This window comes from Phyllostomus discolor, chromosome 2 (genome assembly GCF_004126475.2).
Source record: "Phyllostomus discolor isolate MPI-MPIP mPhyDis1 chromosome 2, mPhyDis1.pri.v3, whole genome shotgun sequence".
Taxonomy (NCBI): domain Eukaryota; kingdom Metazoa; phylum Chordata; class Mammalia; order Chiroptera; family Phyllostomidae; genus Phyllostomus; species Phyllostomus discolor.
The window spans coordinates 72,656,976-72,671,639 of NC_040904.2; positions in this window are offsets into that span (position 1 = coordinate 72,656,976).

A 14,664-nucleotide genomic window follows, 5' to 3' on the forward strand; every position below is an offset into this window, starting at 1 on the left:
TGTATTACTGATGGTACACCATATTATTTTCATGCTTCATAGTACTTTAACTATACCTTAGAAATAGTGCTCTGTAATTTTTACAGAAAAAATAAACCAGCTGCAATTCAGTTATTTTTTTGCTTTTGCAATTCCTAGAAATATCATGTATTATTTGATATATAAAAGTGTATGTAATAGTGGTTGTCAGTTTTTCCCTGGAGTTCTATTATATTTTGCTTTCTATATTTTGGCAGTGTTAAAGTAGAGGCTACTGGTTCTCTTCCACAATCTCTTCTCTAGTCTTCAAGTAGTAATAGTGATGCGTGGGTCACTGGCCAGCAGTGATCATGGAACGCTGTGGATGGCTCGTCCAAAATGCGAGAAAAACATACACAGAGACATCCAGGTCCTGTGGGGGAATAGGAACAGCAGGGCCACTCCTCACGTGGGGAGCACATTGACCACCTTCTCACCTGGAGGGCACCACTTGGCCACCCTCCCTTGTGGGGAGAGCGCCGTTCCCCCTCTGAAGAGGCTTTTTCTTGGTTTTGTTTGCATAAGAATTCAGGTAAAAGCTCATTACTCATTGCTAGAAAGTAAAGATCAAACAATAGATAACAAGGAAGTCTTAGGGTCTATTTTGAGCCTGGGTCAAAGAGCTGTAAGACTTGAAGGAACAAACTAACTTCCTCCTTGGACCCTTATCATTCAACTGAGCATTCTACACAAAGAAGGTTTCACAGGAATTTACATGTTCTTTCTCAGGCCTGATCACCTGGGGAATCTGCCCTTTTCAGCACAGAGCTGCACCACCCTGTCATTGTTTTAGGCTTAGGTGGAGCAAGGGAACTAAGGCAACCAAGAGATAAGGAGATTTTCTTCTAGACGATGAGGACTCAGGCTACATCAAAGCCGAGGAGTGAGGGTCCATCACCCCCTTTTGCTGTAGCCCCCAAAGTCCTTTCTTCGGGGCCTCCCATGTGACCGTGCCTGTCTTAGATTGTTCCCCCCTTGGGGAATCTTACCTGTCATTGGCTAACTGACCAAGCTTTGGGGTTCAGTTATGAATGAAGCTGCAGAAGCAGCGCTCCTGCCAGGGAGATAAGCTTTTGTCTCCTTTCTGGCTTACAGTTTCAAGGGCGTTCCCTCAGCCTTAGCCTTGGTGGGGGTTACAGCTTCTGATACCAGGCAGGGCAGTTCCCAACATAATAGCAGTTGGGCAGATTGCCTTTGCCAGACTCCTTTGCATTTACTCATAATGATATCAGTAGATATGAATCACAGCTAAGGGGAAATAAGCAGAGTGTAATGCAGCATTTTTATGTCTTTAGTTGGAAACTGGCAGAGACCTTTGGCCCTCTTGTTTGTTCCTTGTCTAGCCTACAGCATGGTTTAAAAATATCAGTTTCTTGGACTGAAAGGATGAGACCTGTATCTAACTCTGATTGAGAGATGAGGCAGAAGAAGCCTGGTCCTTAAAAACTTTCAAGTGCAAAATTCTCATACCATCACTGAATAGTTGCTACTGACCTTTAAGTATATGAGAGGAAAATAACTTGTTTCAGCTGTTGCTGTTTTAAATTTTTGAACACATGCTGCTCTATTTAATCCTAAAACTATGGTTTATTAGGTGGAAACAAATGTACAATTGTTATATCACTTTGGCTAATTGAGCATTTATCATTCTTTAGTGATCCCCAACTTCCCTAATACATGTATTTTTTCCCTAAACTCTATTTTTCTGATATTAATACATCCCTCCAGTTTTTGGTTCTAACTTTTACTTTTGAAACCTTTGGGGTGTTTATGTTTTGTGTGAAATGTTATTTGGTTTTCCCAATACATTTTCTTAGCTGTGTTTAGTTGATAAATTGAGTCCTGTTGATGTTTGTATATTTTGACTTAATTGTTCATCTTAGTGTTTTTCACTTATCCCACATTTTTTATTAACTTTTTCCTTTTATTTTACATGTCAGTTGAAATGTTTGTTTCTTCCTATTTTCCATTGATTTTTATCTTGTGAAACTAGGGAGTTTTGAGTTTTGGTGGTCATGTTTCATGCACCCTTCACTATGGACCCTTATTCCCTGAATGAGTTCAAACACCTCAGGACTCTTTCACATCGTCAACTCCAGTGTGCTTCACAGAGCATTCTGGTTGTGATTTCCCTTCCTTCTTTTTGTAGTCAAACACATTTGATATTGTTATTGTCATTATATACAGGTAACGTTTATTTAAGTTTTAATATATTTATAGCTTTTTTGTGACTTATATAACATAAATGTGTCTCACATGTTTGGAGGCTAGAATCTGAAATCAAGGTGTCCCTAGGTTTGTTCCTGGTGAGGGGCCTTCTATGGATCTGTTCTAGGACTCTCCAGTCGGTTTATAAGTGATGCCCTTTTTCCACCTAGTATTCTTCCTATATTTCATGTCATCTTCCCCATATGATCCTCTTATGTTCTTTCTTGCATCTTAGACCATCCTTCTGAGATTTATTTCCTCCTGAAATACATCCTTTAGAAGTTTCTCTGGGAAAGAATTATTTGTAGTAAAATTAACTGTGGTCCACTGGAAAATATCTTTATTTTACCCTCATTATTAATACATGGTTTTCTTGTGCAAGCAAATTTAGTTTGATGTGCATTTTGTCTATAATTCAGAAGTTTACTTCACAGTCTTCCTGCTTCCATTGTTGTTTACAAGTGTGCCATGCATCTATTAGATTATATCATTGTTACTGCTGCTTTTATGCTCTTTATTTTGTTCTTTTTATGAATGGCCTCTTGCAATATTATTATAATTTATTTATATCATTTCACACATATTGTAAACCTTATATCTACAAGTTTATCTCTAATCAGAGCTGGGAATTTATTTAAAGGATTTTTAAAAGCAGTAAATTTTAATCAGCATTATGCAAATCTCAATATCACCACAAATTTTCTGAATAGAGAGTATTTCTCCTCTCAGAATATGATTGTGGATAAAAGAAGTTTCTGTGGCTGTTAAACATTTATTTATGTAGCCCTGGCCTATGTGGCTATGTTGGGTGGAGCATTGTTCCATAGACTAAAAGGTCCCAGGTTTGATTCCTGGTCAGAGCACATACCCAGGTTGATGGTTTGATCCCTGGTCAGGGTGTATATGAGAAGGCAACTAATCAATGTCTCTCTTTTTCACGTTTATGTCTCCCTCTCTCTCCTCTCTCTCTAATAGCAAGGCAAAAAATTATTTATGTAAAATAATAAAAATCATTTAGGGGACTTAAGTTGGTACATTTACACAATGGAATACTACACAGCAGAAAGAAAGAAGGAGCTCCTACCCTTTGCAACAGCATGAAAGGATCTGGAGAGCATTTTGCTAAGTGAAATAAGCCAGGTGGTAAAAGACCACCATGCCATATGATTTCACCTATAAGTGGAACCTAATCAGCAAAACAAACAAGCAAGCAAAATATAACTGGAAACATTGAAATAAAGAACAAAACTGACAGTAACCAGAGGGGAGGGAGGAGGGAGGGGGAAGGGGAAGAAGGGGAAAGGGTCATCAAGGAACATGTATAAACAACCCATGGACAAAGCCAAAAGTAGGGTAGGATCAAAGGTGGGTGGTGGGGATATGTGGTATGGGAGGAGTGGTGGAGGGAAAATAGAGACAACTGTACTTGAACAACAATAAAGAATAATAAATAAATGAATTGTTTTTGGGTAAACAAAGATGTTTTTGCATAAGAATGTTTATCTCCCCTTTATTTTCCTTAAACTAAAATGTTCTGAACTTTCTTTCATATTTATTTAGGTGACAAACCATCTTAAGTGGCAAGGTAGAGGGGAAAAATGTTACAAAATAAAAAGAGAAGATAGCTCAGCTTATGAATATGTGTAGGGCAGTACATTTTTTCTGACTTCTTAACTTCAATGTCATTCTTTTCAAAAGAAAAACCTTATGGGGAAGCACATAATATTGTTGACATAGAAATAAGTATTTTAACTAATAAAATTAAATTGTTTGCAGACTTGTAGCTTAAATTTCCCCTTGAAAATAATAATACCTACATCTAAAATAATTGTCTTAAGAAGTTCTGTGTGATGATTGCTGGGGGTATGGAGGTATAAGGGAACTAATGGGCAATGGAAACAAATGCAATAAAGACTAAGTCAAATTAAAAACAAGAGTTTTGAGACCAATTTGTTTGCTCATTTATTTTGCAAATATATATTAAACTAATAATGTAGATTCTATATTTATGACTACTTTCTTGATTTTTTTGACATCTGCCAAAGAGATGAGTCATAAGTATAATGAAGAATCACTTAAATTAAAAAAATAAAAGGGAATGATAGCATTATTATATGGCTATAATATAAAGTAATTATTATTTTTTAAAAGTACAATGAGGGAAATAATTGTAAAATCATATAATAGCCTCCTATATTTTTAGCTCATGTATTTAGATCTCTTTTAGAAATCAGGAGTGGATTAAATAGAATTCAATGCTGTTCTTGAAATATTAAATTTCCAATTGTAAGTTAGTATAAAGTTAACCCTTATCCACAGTCATTTTGGCTATTCTTATAGGTTCATGTCTTGTGGCAGCTCTGTTGTACTGATCTTAGAAATAACACAAGTATTTACTCCAAATCTTTAATAAGGAGATGATTTTAATCTCCAGTCTTCCACTCTAAACTGTTCTTACTAATATTTTGTTTCATTGATAATATTCTAGCTTATCTTCTTTAAAAGTAACGCTTATTTCATCTTTTCAGATATATTTGATATTTTTGAAGAATTGTAGCAAAGCAATGATTCATAATCTACTTTTTTTATTAAAAACCACCAAGGAACATATATAAAGGACCCATGGACAAAGACAAAGGGTTGAGCAGGAAGATTGAATTTGGGAGGTGAGGGTGGGGAGAGCAGGGGGAGAGTAAAGAGGGGGTAATGGGGATAACTGCAATTGAACAACAACAAAAAAGAAAAGAAAAAAAATAAACTATCAAGGTCAAAGATATTTAATACTCCTATGAACTAATATGTTAAAGTTAAATTTCATAACACTAAGTAGGCAGATAGTGGAGAAAGTGTTTAATATATTTTAGCTTTCATTCAGGATATCAGAGTCTCACTCAGAAATCAATGTGTCTATTCCACTAATGTTTAATGTGGGGATGTGCCTGTGAACTATAGAAAATAATTATAATTATTTTTACTGGTAATTTGTAATAAAACTTCAAATAAAACTCTATATCAACAGGGGCAGGAAATTAAGTTACCTGTATTTTTTGGACTATAAGACGCACATTTCCCGCTCCCCCAAATTTGGGAGGAATAATGGTTTTTAATGCTGCTGTTGAGTTCTGTTTATGTTTATATTGGTGAAATATCATGTTATTTATGTTATTAAATATTTTACCACATTTTTTACTTCAAATTTTTTTTCCTATTTTCCTCTAAAATCTAGGTGCGTCTTATGGTCTGAAAAATACAGTACTTAAAAATTTTATGCCCTGTGGAAGTTTACCATATAAAATACATAAAATTAAATTAAACAAATTTGAATTAGGCAAAAAGTATTCAATGGTTTAAAAAACCCTTACATTAATTTAATGAAAAGAACAAATTCTCTCTTCCAAGTAGTATAGGTTTTAGAGTGCAAATGAGATTCAAATAACAACTCGACTTAAAATACATTTGGGAAAATTTCCTCAATTTTTAAAATTTCTACTTTCTCCCACCTTTTGCTCTGTTCCTGGGTTTTCAGTTTGCAAAATGTGATTATGATATTAACCCTAAGACACAGCTTCTGGCACATGTCTCAGCTACTTCCAAAGAGTTCATTCCTTTTGTATCTTCATTTGAGACAGGAATATTGAGAAATCAGAGTAGTGAACTAAAAATAGGTGAAAAAAAATCAGTCAGTCACCCTAGGATAATTTCACTTTTCCTCTAGACTCCCCCCAAACAGAATTTATTTATAAAGTGTTGTGCATTTATTCTTCTATATTTAAACTTCAGTCACCTTCAAAGTACTCTCCAATTGATGCAATAAACCTATCAAGATGGTTTTTCTACTGCTCAAAATAGTTTCTGAGCTTGTCAATTTTGGTGCCTTTTAATGCTTCTGCAATGTTTTTCTTCCATATCAGCAAAATGTTTCCTTCTGAGGAATTTATTCATCCAGGGAAACTGTAAAACAATTCTAAAAATTGAAGTTTATTATCAAAAATTAAAAAAAAAAATTGCTTGGGGCATGAGATCTGGTGAATAGGGAGTGCGGTGCATGGGAGTTAAGCCATTTTGGTTGAAAACTGCTGTACACTCAGCACAGTGTGGGCAGGTGTGCTCATTAAATGGCCCACGATGAAATGTGAAAATGTGTTGAAAGATTCTTCAAACAAATTCATTGAAGCCAAATGTAGCCTCTCACAACAACGCCAGCTGACACATTGCTACAGATGGGTTGCTAGAACACTCACCTAGTGGGGGAAGCCTGTACTACTAGGGGCCCACCCTCTAGAAGATAATTTTGTTTTTTGGGGGGTGCCCCCAGTATATGGCAAAAGAAATTGGGATAATTATATATATTTTAAGTAGGCTATTTAAAAAGATTTTATTTATTTATTTTTAGAGGGGGAAGGGAGGGAGAAAGAGAGAGAGAGAGAGAAATCAATGTGCAGTTGCTGAGGGCCATGACATGCAACCCAGGTATGTGCCCTGACTGGGAATCGAACCTGCGATACTTTGGTTCAGAGCCCACGCTCAATCCACTGAGCTACGCCAGCCAGGTTAAGTAGGCTTTATCTTACTCTTGCTCCTTTCCAAAAATCAAATCTTCAGACAAATACCCACAATCAAATGAGAAGGTTCCTAGAAGCTCAGGGCTATAATTTAACTCAGGCAGTAATATGTTAGGAGTCACATGGAATTGATTTCAAATCGCAGATCTCCTGGAGCCTGTGGATTCTATTGTTTCATATGATAACTTATGTTAGCAATACCTAAAACACAAGGTCATTATGAGGCTTAAATTTTAAAAAAAAAAATACATATGACATGCAAGGAAATCAAAAGCAATCCAAGAGATTCCAACAATTTTATACATATATTAGTTAGAAGAGGGTGGAGGGGTCATACCTCTACATAGAAGTAGTCTTAAAATATTTATCATCACATTGATAAAGAACTAAAGAACTTTTAAGATTAGAATTATTGATTTTTATTTTTAGAATATTTTGCTCTTGCCCTTGTTGGTGTGGCTGAATGTGGTGTGGTTTGTACCACAAACTGAAAGGTCACCATTTCAATTCCCAGCCAGGGCCTGTGCCTGGGTTGTGGGACACATCCCTGGTTGGAGGTGCATGAGAGGTAACTGATTGATGTTTCTCTTGCATATCGATGTTTCTTTCCCTCCCTTTCTCCCTTTTCTAAAAATAAACAAATAAAATCTTAAAAAATAATTTTTACTCTTTGCAGAAGGAAATGTTAATGAGTTGTGTTGAAATACACAAATGAATATATGTTTGGAATAAAATTCACAATAGTGCACGATCCTTCCTTATATGAAATATTTCATCATTTTATTATCCATATATGAAGATGAATTAATAATTGTATAAGTGGTATCAAGTGGGAACTACATAGTAATGAAGGCTAATGCTTACTGAAACTTTACTATGCCTATCAAAATACTGTATGTGTACTGTCTAGTTTAATGCAAATGGCACAAAATTCATTCTATGGGGAGAGGTAAAGACAAGGAAAATCAGGAATCTTGGGGCATAGAGAATATTAATAAACTGTCAATTATCAAGGGCTAGAAAGTAGACAAGAGAAGATAAACATGGTCTATCAACTTTAGAGCCAGTAGCCTTTATAATACTGTTACCCTTTAAAAATGTTGATAGAGAAAAAGTGAAATATTCTCCATATATTTGATGGCTTCCACATTTAAACATGCATTCACAATATTTACCTATATTACCTAATTACATTACCTATATGTGATTAAGCCTCTGTTTTGTATACCTTAAACTATATGGATAGAGAGATAAACTTCAAAATAAATTTTTTCCTGATTAAAATTTAAAAATTAAAAACAATTTCTTTGGGCTTATTTTTAGAATAACTAAAAATGTACATCTGAATGGAAAATTAAAAATATGTTGTAACATACATTTAGAATTTCAATATTAGTGGTACCTCAGATTAATGATCAATTCTGATTGCAACTGATTATATGAATGAACAGTGAAAAGAATTTAAGTTAAGTCTGTAAAGTATCATTTCAGTTCACTTTTTATAAGCCTAATTTAGGTTATGGTAATCATATTTTTTAATATTTTAAAAAATATTTTGTTGTTCAATTACAGTTGTCTGCATTTACTCCTCACCACTACCCCCACCACACACACACACCAGCCATCTCCACCTCTCTCCCTTGCTTCCACCCCCTCTTGGTTTGCTACATGTGTCCTTTATAGTCGCTCCTAACATCCCTTCCCCCTCATTGTCCACTCTGTCCCAACTCCCCTCTGGTTACTGTCAGTTTGTTCTTAATTTCAATGTCTCTGGTTATATTTTGCTTGCTTGTTTGTTTTGTTGATTAGGTTGCACTTAAAGGTGAGATCATATGGTATTCATCTTTCAAGCCTGGCTTATTTCACTTAGCATAATTTTTTATATTTGTATGATTTATAAGAATGAATATGGAAATTAAGTTTTGCTGTTGGATTTTTATGCCTTTTATTGAAAAATGTATTATTTGAAAGGCTTTCTTGTAGATTAATAGTAAGCAAATAATGATGGAAAAGGAACCATCACTGTTAAAGGAAATAACCTATTTGATTGAGTTCCCTCTTTCACACTGCTGTAACTGACTGCAATGTGAGTAACATCGGTTTTATATTTTTATGCTTAGAAAAGTCCATGGCCTTTTTTTCTGATTTAAATCATGTTTCAATAATTAGCATGTAAATAAATTTCAACCTAATTTTTCTAATTAAAAAAATAGATTTAGTTGCTTCATGTTAAAGATTCTCCCATTTTAACTACAGAACTTGGGCCTAAAATAAAAACTGTGTTACTTTACTTTTGGTGAGGGTCCAAAACCTTTGAGTCATTCATTTCACTTAGCACTTGAAAAATAAACCCGATTGAAGTCTTTGTGTGGCCATGCTCTAAGTGAGCAACGTTCTCTCTATGGATGTAAATAATTCTCTTTAGGTTTATGCCAGTTATAATTCTGCCTCAATAGGATGCCCCAGAGCATAGATACATGGTGTCTTTAATTACACTTACTTTTCAAATAGTAAGTATATGAAATAATCCTCAGTATATGTAAATAAATAATAATGGAGTGCTGAAGATACACACACACACACACACACACGAAAGGAAAACCAAAACAAAACTTTTAGTAGATCAAGCATTTTCATTAGGAACCAACAAATTTGTTGGCTCAAAAACAGTAATAGAGGAATTTTCTTTTTGCTAGCATAATAAAATGCTTAGAGCACAGAAGTTATAGAAAAGGACACAGAATTCATCTGCTGCTCCTCAGTCATATAGCAAACAGGAACTTAAAGGCATCCATCTGAAAATGAGGAGATTCTATGCTAAGGGGAGCACATTTGCAAAAGTCAATTTTCCAAGCAGAATCCTTATTTGTGTCTTTACTTCCAACTTTTTTCAGGAATAATTAAGAAATATAATTATATATATTTTAAGTGTACACTGTGATGATTTTATATACACACACATTGTGGAATGATTACCAAGATCAAGATAATGACTATTTCCATTGTTAACCCTTTTGTGTGTATGGTAAGAATGCTTAAGATCTACTCTCAGCAACTTTGAAGTGTACAATTCCATATTACTAACTATAGTCACCATGCTGTATATTAGATCCACAGAACTTACTCTTCCTGTAACTCAAAGATTATATCCTTTCATGTATACCTGCCCAACCTACCCCCATTCCCTGGCAACCATTGTTTGGATTTTTTTTAGATACACATTTAAGTGATACCATGTTAGATACCATATTGTCTTTCTGTCTCTGGCTAATTTCCTGTAGCATAATGCTCTCCAGTTTCATCCATGTTATCAAAATGGCAATATTTCCTTCTTTTTATGGCTGAGTAATATTCCATTATATTAGTATGAATAAATAAATTTTATTTATTCACTCATGTGTTAGAGGAAATTTAGATTGTTTTCACACTTTGGCAGTTGTAAACCTTATTTATGTTTTTATATAGCTTCACTACAATGTTATTTTAAGATTTAGAAAAAAAAACTAGGGTAAGATAGTTCTTTTGTATATATACTTCTAGTAGTCCACACTAAATGTGATAACAAATGTTTAAAATTAAAACTGTTAGACCTTTCCTGATAGCATTCATACAAAGATCACATTGAAACAAACCTGGTTCTCAATCAGGGGCCATTTTGCCCCCGAGAAGACATTCGCTGCTCAGGAGACACTTTCACTTGTTTCAACTTGTTGGCAGAGGTTTATACTGACATCAAGAAGTCAAGGGTGTTTCTAAACATGCTACAATGCACAGAATAGCTCCAGCACCAAAGAATTGATGAGCCCATAATGTTTGTAGTTCTATGGTTGGGAAACCCTGCAATAAGACTATTTCATGAATATGAAACTTAATTTTATAGCTTAAATCATTTAATGATGTAATGATTTGAGACTATCAATTGCTGAATTGTAATTCCAGGGTATATCTAGAATGTCAAAAACTCATTATTAACCTATATTTTTAGTTTGTTTGTAGGTTTTGTGAGAACTAGTTATTATTCATAAAGACCTGAATTTGAAGGCACCCAAACATCCAAAAGCATTGCCCTTATAAGTAAATCAGTGATGACTGACTTTTCTCTTTCCTGAGAAGTTGAAGAATTCACTCACACTTCTAGAGAACTGATATATCTAGCTTATCCAACATTTTTTATTAATCATTTAAAATGTAACATAATCTCATTGGAGAGTTGCGACACTGAGAATCAAGGATAGCATACTTGTTATATTCTCCTTGTGTATTTAGAGAGATAAACACAGAATGTTTACTCTGCAGGAAACTTTAGAGATCATCTATTCTAATCCTCATAGTTTATATGTGGAGAGAATAATTCTCAAAAAGGGGAAGTGTCGATCCAAGATTGCACAGCTAGTTAGGAGTAAAACCAGATGGACCCTTACGTTATATATCACTATCAAAATGAGGTCATGATTTGATGACTGTAAAATTGAATCTATGTATATTGAGATGTTATATTGAGATGATTTATAATGAATCTTGCTCAGCTGCAATAGTTTGGAATTGTCCTTCATGACTGACGTGACCTCTTTTGCCATCTAGATAAGATGGAACTTATGGCATAATGATTTTTTCCTTCTCTGGAGCGTACTTTCTACATTCATACTGGAAACATCATTTTCAAGTCACAGCATGCCATATATAGCATTCTACCGTAAATTATGTTATGCCTTGGAAGTTACACAAGCATGTATTAATATGTCAGAGAGATTAGGAGGTGAGTCTCTAAAAATTCATTCCTATCCACAAATCCATTAATCTTTTACATTTTTACGAAAAAAGGCTGTCCTTGAACAAAAACTTACATATAGACTTACAGTTTTTTTCTTTCTTTCTTTTGCCTTATTGTTGAAATGATTCTTTTGGATTTTATGACTTCATATATGATTAGGATCATATGACCGAATTATTTTTCTTGTTTTAATTTTTACCTCAAATTCAAGACTACTGATTTTGTCTTTAAATGGAGATTATGAAATGAATGGAAACCACACCCATTTCTCTAAACAAGGGCATATAAAATCTGTATGTCACATCAGTTTGAAGTGGAAAACTTTACAGAAGTTTGAACTGGATATAAAAAGGTACTTTTGGCCCTGGCTGGCGTAACTCAGTGGAATGAGCGCGGGCTGCGAATCAAAGTGTTGTAGGCTCAATTCCTAGTCAGGGTACATGCCTGGGTTGCAAGCCATGACCCCTAGCAACCGCACATTGATGTTTCTCTCTCTCTCTCTATCTCCCTCCCTTCCCTCTCTAAAAATAAATAAATAAAATCTTTAAAAAAAAATGAACCTACTTTGATTAAAAAAAAGGTACTTTCAATTGAATTGAAATAATCGTCACGATTTATTACCTCAACTTATCACCAGTTGATATTATTTTATATAATATTATGTTATCTATATTTTCATTGAGACATTTTAGCAAACTGAAACTTCATGGATAAGAAGCTTCAATAGTACATATTGGTAAAATGAACTTTTCTATTATATATCCTCTACTTAGATATATATCAATAAAGTTTATTTTATAATCCGGTAATTAAAATTTCTTAAGAAAGATCCAACATGTTATGTTAATGTTACAGTGATTAATATGAAGGTCCTACCTTTTATATATAAATATTTTTAAAGATTTTATTTATTTAATTTTAGAGACATGGGAAGAAAGGGAGATAGAGAGGGAGAGAAACATGGATTGGTTATGAACGTGCCTGACCAGAGGCTGAACCTGTAACACAGGCATGTGCCCTGACTGAGAATTGAACCTGTAACCTTTTGCACTGTAGTATGATGCCCAACCAACTGAACCACACTGACCACAACTCTTTATCAAAGAATAAATTATCATATCCTCAGCAGATTTTTAGTTTTGTTTTTCTTTTGTTGATTCTAGACAGAGGGGAAGGGAGGGATAAAGAGAGGGAGAGACATCAATGTGAGAGAGAAACAACTGCTAGTTGCCTCTTGTATGCATCCCAACAAGGGACCAAACTCACAACCCAGGCATGTACCCTGATGAGGAATTGAACCAGTGACCCTTGGGTTTTCAGGACAACACCCAACTGAGCCAACCACACTAACCATGGCTCTTCAGCAGATTTTATTGTTATTTTACAACTATCTCCTATGTATATACAATGTTAAAAGACAGTATTAATTACCTAAAATATTATGATAATATGTAAAATTATTCTGATATGATACCATTTTTAGGTAAGTTGTAAGGTATTTCAAAGTTGGTACCACATTTAGCATAATTATATTCAACAGAGAGATTCTCAGAATGTCTTAGACGTATCTTGAGGATTAAGGGTGTCAATATATAATACCTCTGTCTCTCCCTGTTGATTTAGAAACAATTTTAAAAAATAGGGTGCAAGACACAGCCAGGTAGATAGGAAAATTGTTATTAAAAACATATAGAGCCCTGACTGGTGTGGCTTAGTGGACTGAGCACCAGACTGCAAAGCAAAGGGTCACCAGTTCAATTTTCAGACAGGGCACATGCCTTGGTTGTGGGCCAGGTCCGCAGTAGGGGGTACCCAAGAGGCAACCACACATTGATGTTTTTCTCCCTTTCTTCTTTCTTTCCCCTTTCTCTAAAAGTAAATAAATAAAATCTTAAAAAATATATAGAAACTCTCTTTAGATTTGTGTCTAAAAGGGATTTACTATTCTTTCTTTGTTCCACTTTACCTCTTTCTCCTATACTTGTAAATTCTTCAGAACCCCCCACCCCAGGGAAAAGACAAAATAACTTGACTTTCAAGACTACTATTGACTTTTTGGCATTGATGGGGGTAAATATAGAGCAGATAACCAGAAATTAAACTTTTCAAGGCTTTAATTCTACAAAGTCAAGAAAATGAACTAGACAGTGAATGACAGTTTGTTCTTACCCACCAGCAAGAGAGAAATAAAAGATAAGAAATGTAGCAAGGAGGGGTAGTCTAACACAAGTATATTTCCATCTGAAATTGTGATGTCGAAGAAAGGAACTATTCTTAACAACATAATATTTTCTAATAAAATGTATTTTACTTGATAGGTTGTTCCCTGATAAGGTATTTGAATCCTTCTAGTAGTGACTCAGTTTTCTATCCTTCCAAAATGAAGGGGAAATGTCAATGTGTCCTCAGGGATTCTGTAGTTCTGCTGTTGGTAATCTGCTTGGGAGGAACATGGAATTATATGGACAAGAGAAATTATGAAAATACAAGTTGATTATGAGGTAGAAAATATTTACAGTAAAGCACTCATTTTTCTCTCTGTTTAACATTTATAAAAAGAATCAAGATTAGTCTTGATTAAAGATTTGCTTTTGTTTAGATTTTAATTTTTTTTATTATTAACATTTGTGTTCTTCAACTATTAATGAAAAGTGCCAATATGGACTGGCTGGGGTGGTTAGAGCACCAGACCAATATGCCAAGGTTGCAAGTTTTAATCCCTGGTCAAGGAACATACAAAATGTAACCAATGAATGCATAAATAAGTGGAAAAATAAATAGAAGTTTCTCTCTTTCTGTCTTTCTCCCTGTGTGTCTCTCTCTCCTCATACCATTCTTTCTAAAAACCAATAAATAGAATATTCTTAAAAATTACCATTATGAAGTATACTTTTGGGTTTTGGGAATTTTACCCTTAATTACCTAGTGATTTTCACTGAGATAAATTCATATAGAATATGAATGTTTGCAAACCACATCCTATATTTCTTTTCCAAAATTAGTGAGGCTAAATACAAAGAGAAAATAAGTAAAAAGATAAATTTTAAAATTTATGTTTTATTCTGGGTAACTTTAGTATTCATAGTCATTTTTTAAAATTTTTAT